This window comes from Ursus maritimus, unplaced genomic scaffold (assembly GCF_017311325.1).
Source record: "Ursus maritimus isolate PB19 unplaced genomic scaffold, ASM1731132v1 scaffold_2, whole genome shotgun sequence".
Taxonomy (NCBI): domain Eukaryota; kingdom Metazoa; phylum Chordata; class Mammalia; order Carnivora; family Ursidae; genus Ursus; species Ursus maritimus.
Genome location: NW_024424452.1, coordinates 9117459 through 9124453, shown reverse-complemented (window position 1 = coordinate 9124453; position 6995 = coordinate 9117459). Strand labels below are relative to the sequence as shown.

Below are 6995 nucleotides of genomic sequence, written 5' to 3'. Positions count from 1 at the left end.
AAGAAAGAAAGAAAGAAAGAAAGAAAGAAAGAAAGAAAGAAAGAAAGAAAAAGTAAACAGGAAATTTTAAAATAGTAAGTGCCAAAAGGTGACAGCAAAATGGAAGAGAGTAAAAAGCAAAATACCTGCATGAAAAAAGCACGAAGATGAAAATGCTCAAACATGAATCAAGAGAAAACAAGCAGGGGCGCCTGGGTGGCACAGCGGTTAAGCGTCCGCCTTCGGCTCAGGGCGTGATCCCGGCGTTCTGGGATCGAGCCCCACATCAGGCTCCTCCGCTATGAGCCTGCTTCTTCCTCTCCCGCTCTTCCTGCTTGTGTTCCCTCTCTCGCTGGCTGTCTCTATCTCTGTCAAATAAATAAATAAAATCTTTAAAAAAAAAAAAAAAAAGAGAAAACAAGCAGCAAGCCTGTTCAGGAGGGGCCTGTCTCCCCCCGCCCCCCATGGGAGGGGCCTGTCCCCACACACACCCCCCATGGGAGGGGACTATCTCCTCCCTTGGAGCTTCCACTCCACGAGGAGCCAATTCCCAAAAAGTCTCCTTCCTGAAAAGATCCTAAAAAAGGGAAAGTCCAACATGAGGAATGGATCTAAAGGAAAGTACAGGATCTCTTCCCACCATCACCACTGCTGCTAAAGGAAAACTCAAAAGGAGTCAAGAAGCCAAAAATTACTCTCGGCAGGGAAGGAAACAGTGGACCCCGTTCAGAAAGTAGGATGGGAAGAGGCAGTCTCGCTGGTCTTGCAACTACTAGTATGGAGGAGGAATCTACAGTGTTTCATCCTTTGAACAAGAGCAGAAAGTTCAGATGGTAAATGTCAGGCTGACACCAGGCTCTGTGAAGTGGAAATGGGCACCCATCAGGACACAACGGGGACTCTCCCTGGAAAAGAACCAGCCGTGGGAAAACCACATTTCGCCACTGCTTCTTCCCCCACTGATAGGAAAAGGGGAAGCAGCGCCCAAAACTGCCCTGGCATCACCTCCTATTACCATGACAACAGATGAGTCTCGGGAAGTTGGTGAAGAGATGGAGGGAATCACAGTTGTGATGGAAGTGACCTCAGTGACAACATGTCAGGGCAGCAATGACTCTATGCTGAGTGGGACTTGGCTGATTCCCCAAGAAACTAGTAGAAAAAAATGCAAGAAACTTTCACAAAGTGGCCGAGAAATACTTAGTTGAAATCTTGTGCGCTCCTTCTTGCAGGAAAAAAAATAAATAAAAGATTACAGCAAATCACCATTTGGCTAATGGTGAAGATTACTTCAATCACCATTTGGTTAATAGAAAACTTTCTGGAAGGAACAAGATAATGGGCAGAAGTAATTAAATTTTCTTCTACACCCGAGGTGGGGCTTGAACTCACGCCCAAGATCAAGAGTCAATCGCTCCTCTGACTGAGCCAGCCAGGCGCCCCCGGAGGTCATTAAACTTTGGACAAGGCTAGAGTTCTTAATATCGACGACCGATTACAGTTTATATTCATTCACACTGATAGTGGATAATAAAAACATTTTAAAGATTGGTTTAGTTGGTGTCCAGAGCTGATTTTTAAGTGGTACTCTTTTCCTTAAGACTTCATATGTGTGCCCTATTGATTGTCGCAGGAGTTTTAGCAAATCCAGGGGAGTTAGACACCTAAGTCAGCAGACACCTCATCTGTTAGCTCACCCATTTAATTGAAATGAGCAGGACAGAATGGCATAGAATTATCTGTCCAGCTACAGCTGGCCGGTTCCCCCCTCCGCCCCATGTCTATCCTCCTGTTTCATCTTATTTTCATTCCTTGTTCAGCTCTATAAAAACTGGCATACTTACCAGCAAATTACTTGAAGAATTTGCCTGCTTTGTATGTTACCACTTCAATTTTTTTTAAGAGATAAGACATTTCAACTGAACAAAAGTCTCCCAACTATTGACATGTGTCGATCCAGGTATTTACTTCCTGAGGTTTGATCAATATTTATTTGTATATATTGTCATAAAAACAGTGATTTTGATTTTTTTTTTGACTTGGTGCTTTGGTGCCTGAGGCTGTCACACGTCATTCTAACCTCTGCAGTTAAGTTTTTTCTAGAAATAACATTTATGTTGAACAGTAATACTTTAGGCCTATATATGAATATTTGGAAGGCCACTTTTAGGCTTCTTTGCAAAAAGGCAGTTTTCAGACAGCATGCTAATGGGTCAACAACGAAATCAAGAAAAAATCAAAAGGGCAGTTCTCTTTGCTGCAATAGTTTATTTTGTAGAATATTAGTGTGTACAAGTTTGTGAGCAAATAAAACACGAAGGTTCAATCCATTGCTTTGGATTTTCCCATCTCCTACCTGTGCCAAAATCTGTATTTCATAGGTTATTTATTTCGAATGGATATAGTCAATTCACAGCCCTCAGTTTTGATTTTGCAACAGATCAACAACTAGGCTCTATATTGAATGGATTTGTATCTCAATACCAACCATCGGTAATTTTTTTCTGGCCTATTTTAGTACATCTACATCCCAATGGTGTGTTAAATGATAGTGTTAAATCATGTATTTAAGAAAACCCTTTCTTCGTAGGTGGTAGTTGTCCATACACAGCTACTCAGCTGAATAAAAAACTCTTAAGTGCTATTTGGAAACTGCAAAGCTGGAGGGAGGAGGCATGATCATTCTTTCAAATGATACAGATTATCACTTGTGAGATTCCAAAGCCCTAGTTAGCTTCAGAACAAACTCCGGGTAAGAGAGGTGGTAGGATTATTGGCTGACCAGCTGCAACTTCCTATAAATATAATAAAAAAAAGGCTAGTGAGGGGCGTCTGGGTGGCTCAGTCGGTAAGCGTCTGCCTTCAGCTCAGGGCATGATCCCAGGGTCCTGGGATCAAGCCCCACATCAGGCTCTTCCGCTGGGAGCATGCTTCTTCCTCTCCCACTCCCCCTGCTTGTGTTCCCTCTCTCGCTGGCTGTCTCTCTCTTCGTCAAATAAATAAATAAAATCTTTAAAAAAGAAGAAAAGAAAAAGGCTAGTGAAACTCAAGTATAACCTGGATTAAAAATTCACACTTGGGGCACCTGGCTGGCTCATTCAGTGGAACGTGCAACTCTTGATCTCAGGGTTGTGGGTTCGAGCCCCATGTTGGGTGTGGAGAGGACTTAAAAAAATTAAATCGTTACAAAATCATGCTTTCTCAGGGATGTCCCATGACAGCGGCCTTCTACAGGCGAGGCCTCGAAGGAATGGTCTTTATCCATATCCCCATAGGATGGGGGCATTTGCATGAAAAAGGGTATGGACTCCCAAACTTTTCTGTAGCTTCTCTAGCCAGTCACTGCAGAGTATGAAAGCACCCAATGTAGGATTTTTGGCAATTCTTGCTGATTATCATTACACATTGCAGTAAAATATAAACTATGGTCCTAAGAGGGAATCTTGAACCACTCTGACCTCCTGGGTTCTTCTAAAATACTCACTTTTATATTTCATTTCTTTTACCGGATGAGCTCTCTGAGGCATGTTTCAGATTTTGGCAGTACAATATGAAAGATCAAGAAAAGCATTGATGAAAAAATCTGATTGGGCCCCTGGCTGGCTCAGTCGGTTAAGCGTCTGCCTTCGGCTTGGGTCATGATCCCAGGGTCCTGGGATTGAGCCCCACGTTGGGCCCCCTGCTCAGCAGACAGCCTGCTTCTCCCTCTCCCCTTGCTACTCCCCTTGCTACTCCCCCTGTTTGTGCGCGCATGCGCTCTTGCTCACTCTCTCCTTGTCAAATAAAATTTTTTAAAAAAATCTGAGAGTGGAGTTTGTTAAGAGGTAAGGAGAGAGTTAAAATGTTAATCTGAATTAAAATGTTAATCTGAGAGTTAAATTTCAGTTAAAAGATACAAAACCTGGAATTGCCTGGGAGCCAAAGATTTAAAGAAGATCCTCTCAAGATGCGAGGAGGAAGTTGTGTGATGATGTGTTTTGGGGGCATAAATGGGAAACAGTGAATGACGCTGAATTCCAAGCTCTGACAATCATTGTCAACAAGAAGGTCAAATTACAAATGTTTACATTTTAAAACTTAAACTATGGGGCACCTGGCCGGCTCAGTTGGTAGAGCATGTGACTCTTGATCCTAGGGTTGTGAGTTCGAGCCCCATGTTGAATATGGAGATTACTTTTTAAAAAATCATAAAAAAAATAAATAAATCTTGGGGCGCCTGGGTGGCTCAGTTGGTTAAGCATCTGCCTTTGGCTCAGGTCATGATCCCAGAGTCCTGGGATCAAGCCCCGCATCGGGCTCCTTGCTCAGCAGGGAGCCTGCTGCTCCCCCAGCTCGCGTGCATGCGTGCTCGCGCTCCCTCTCTCTCTCTAGCTCTCTCTGTGTCAAATAAATAAAATCTTTTTTTTTTAATTTATTTGACAGAGAGAGAGACAGCCAGCGAGAGAGGGAACACAAGCAGGGGGAGTGGGAGAGGAAGAAGCAGGCTCCTAACGGAGGAGCCTGATGTGGGGCTCGATCCCATAACGTCAGGATCACGCCCTGAGCCGAAGGCAGACGCTTAACCGCTGTGCCACCCAGGCACCCCCAAATAAATAAAATCTTAAAAATAATAATAAATAAATCTTAAATTATAAGACCAATTAAATCTAACAACTAGTTTTAATGTTCGTGGGTACATGTTATGAAAGTTACCTTTTATAAAAAGATTCATCTTAACCCCAGATGGGAGTTTGGGAATCAGTTAGAAGAACAGGTTTTGATGGACTCTTTCATATTGCCAAAGAAAAGGAGGAATTGTCTTATGGAGAACTTGACTCATTTCTAGTTTTTAAGACCAAAAAACCAAAAAATATGAAGGCAACTAAAACCCCTTATTTAAAAAAAAAAAATCGAGCTTTCTCAAGGATGTCCACAAACGAGTGGGTGTCCTGGTTGTCCCATGACAGCCTCTTTCTACAGGTGAGGCCTCAAATGAATTGTAACTATCCTGGTGTTGATTGGGGGATACCTTATATTTTAAGAAGGGTGTAAAAATCCTGCACTCTGTGAAAATATTTTACTGGAGATTGAGTGGGACCTAAGACCTTTCCTCCAGAAAGAAGGCTTGATTGTCAGGCCTATGTTACGTTCTGAAACTAAAGCTATGTATTTGTAATTATTAAAAATCATGTCAATGAGGGGCACTGGGCGGCTCAGTTGATTGAGCGTCCAACTCTTATTTCATCTCAGGTCACGAGATCTCAGGTCACGAGATCGAGGCCCGCATTGGGCTCCATGCTAGGTATAGAGTCCGCTTGAGATTCTCTCTCTCCCTCTCCCCCCACCCCCACTCGCTCGCTCTCCAACATGTGTGGTCTCACAATGGCTCTTTCTTTAAAAAAAAAAAATTATGTCAATGAAAATATCTTAGTAATGTGGGTATCTGGTCCAGTTGGGAGTTCTTCCATTTGACATATGTGATGTTGTGTGGAAGTGTTGGAATCATTTTTCTTAGTTTTCCCGTGACTAGACAAGGTTGAAGCTAGAATTTTCCCTCTTGATAAAGGAACAAAAAAATGAACATGTTATAATGTACAACATGGACTGTAGCTAACACTGCCGTAGGATATGTGGGAAAGTGTTTTGTTTTGTTTTTTTAAAGACTGTTTTTAATCTCTACACCCAACCCCAAGATCAAGAGTCTCACGTTCTACCAACTGAGCGAGCCAGGCGCCCCTGCGTGAACGTTCTTGGGAGTGAGTCCTGAGAGTTCCTATCAGAAGGAGATTTCCTTTTCTTTTTATTGTACCTATAGGAGATGACGAGGTTAACTAAACCTGTTGTGATTTCACAATATATGCAAATCAAACCATCATGCTGTGCGTCTTAAACTCATAGAGCGATGTGTGTCAATTACTTCTCAACAAAACTAGGGGGAAGATCTGAAAAAATGAACACATTACTTGTAAACTGAGGTTTAGTAACTAGTAATAAACTTGAAATACTAGAATATAAGCCTAATTCTGGGTAGTCTTACAAATGGATCTTAACTAATGTAAATATAGATTCAATATATAGATTAAGACATTTTAACGTTTTTTTTTTCTTCAGAGCTGTCCTCCTGTCTCCTCGGTTGGCTGTTCTCAAGTAAACTGTTTCCTTGCCGCATGACTGGATTTGCCGCACGCTGTTAAGGCAGACAACCGGGTTATAGCTTCTTATCAAGCAGTGGACTGATGGGGCGCCTGGGTGGTTCAGTTGGTTAAGTATCCGACTCTTGATTTTGGTTCAGGTCATGATTTCAGGGTCGTGAGATCGAGCCCCACACGAGGGCTTGGAGCACAGAGTCTAAGATTCTCTCTCGCTCTGCCCTTCTCACTCATTATCTCTCTTTCTCTCTCTTGTCTCAATAAATAAATAAATCTTCAAAAAAAAAAAAAAAGAACAGGACTTGATGTTTTGCCCTGATCTAAGAAGGGCCATTTTATTTATCTTTTTTTAAATTTCTATAATCATATGGTCTTTAACTTTGGGAACTGTTTTGCATAGGAGTCCAGATACTAATTTAAACCAGCTTAGATCTCTGGGGCACCTGGTTGGCTCAGTCAGAGCATCCAACCTGATCTCAGGGTTGAGTTAAAGCCCCATGTTGGGCATGGAGCCTACTTAAAAAAATCTTTCTAAACCCCATAGACCTTATCACATGTGCTCCATGGATGTTCACACACACACACACACACACACACACAATCAATGAAGCCAAAAGTTGGTTCTTTGAAAAGATAAACAAAATTGACAAACCTTTAGCTAGATAGACTAAGGAAAAAAAAGAGAGAGAGAGAGAGAGAGAAGATCCAAATTACTGAAGTAAGAAATGAAAGTAGGGACATTACTCTTGATTCTACAGAAATAAAAAAGGTTGTAAGAGAGAACTATGAACAATTATGTACCAACAAATTAGATAACCTAGATAAAAGGGACAGATTTCTAGAAACACACCCCTACCAAGACCAAATCACAAAGAAAAAATCTGAGTA

The 6995-nt window shown here is 41.9% G+C and overlaps 1 protein-coding gene across 1 annotated transcript in view; it reads right to left on the bottom strand.

Annotated features, from left to right (window-relative positions):
* Nucleotides 1-6995, bottom strand: part of STYXL1 (serine/threonine/tyrosine interacting like 1) — a 70168-nt gene that overhangs the window by 49987 nt on the left and 13186 nt on the right. The window lies entirely within an intron of this gene.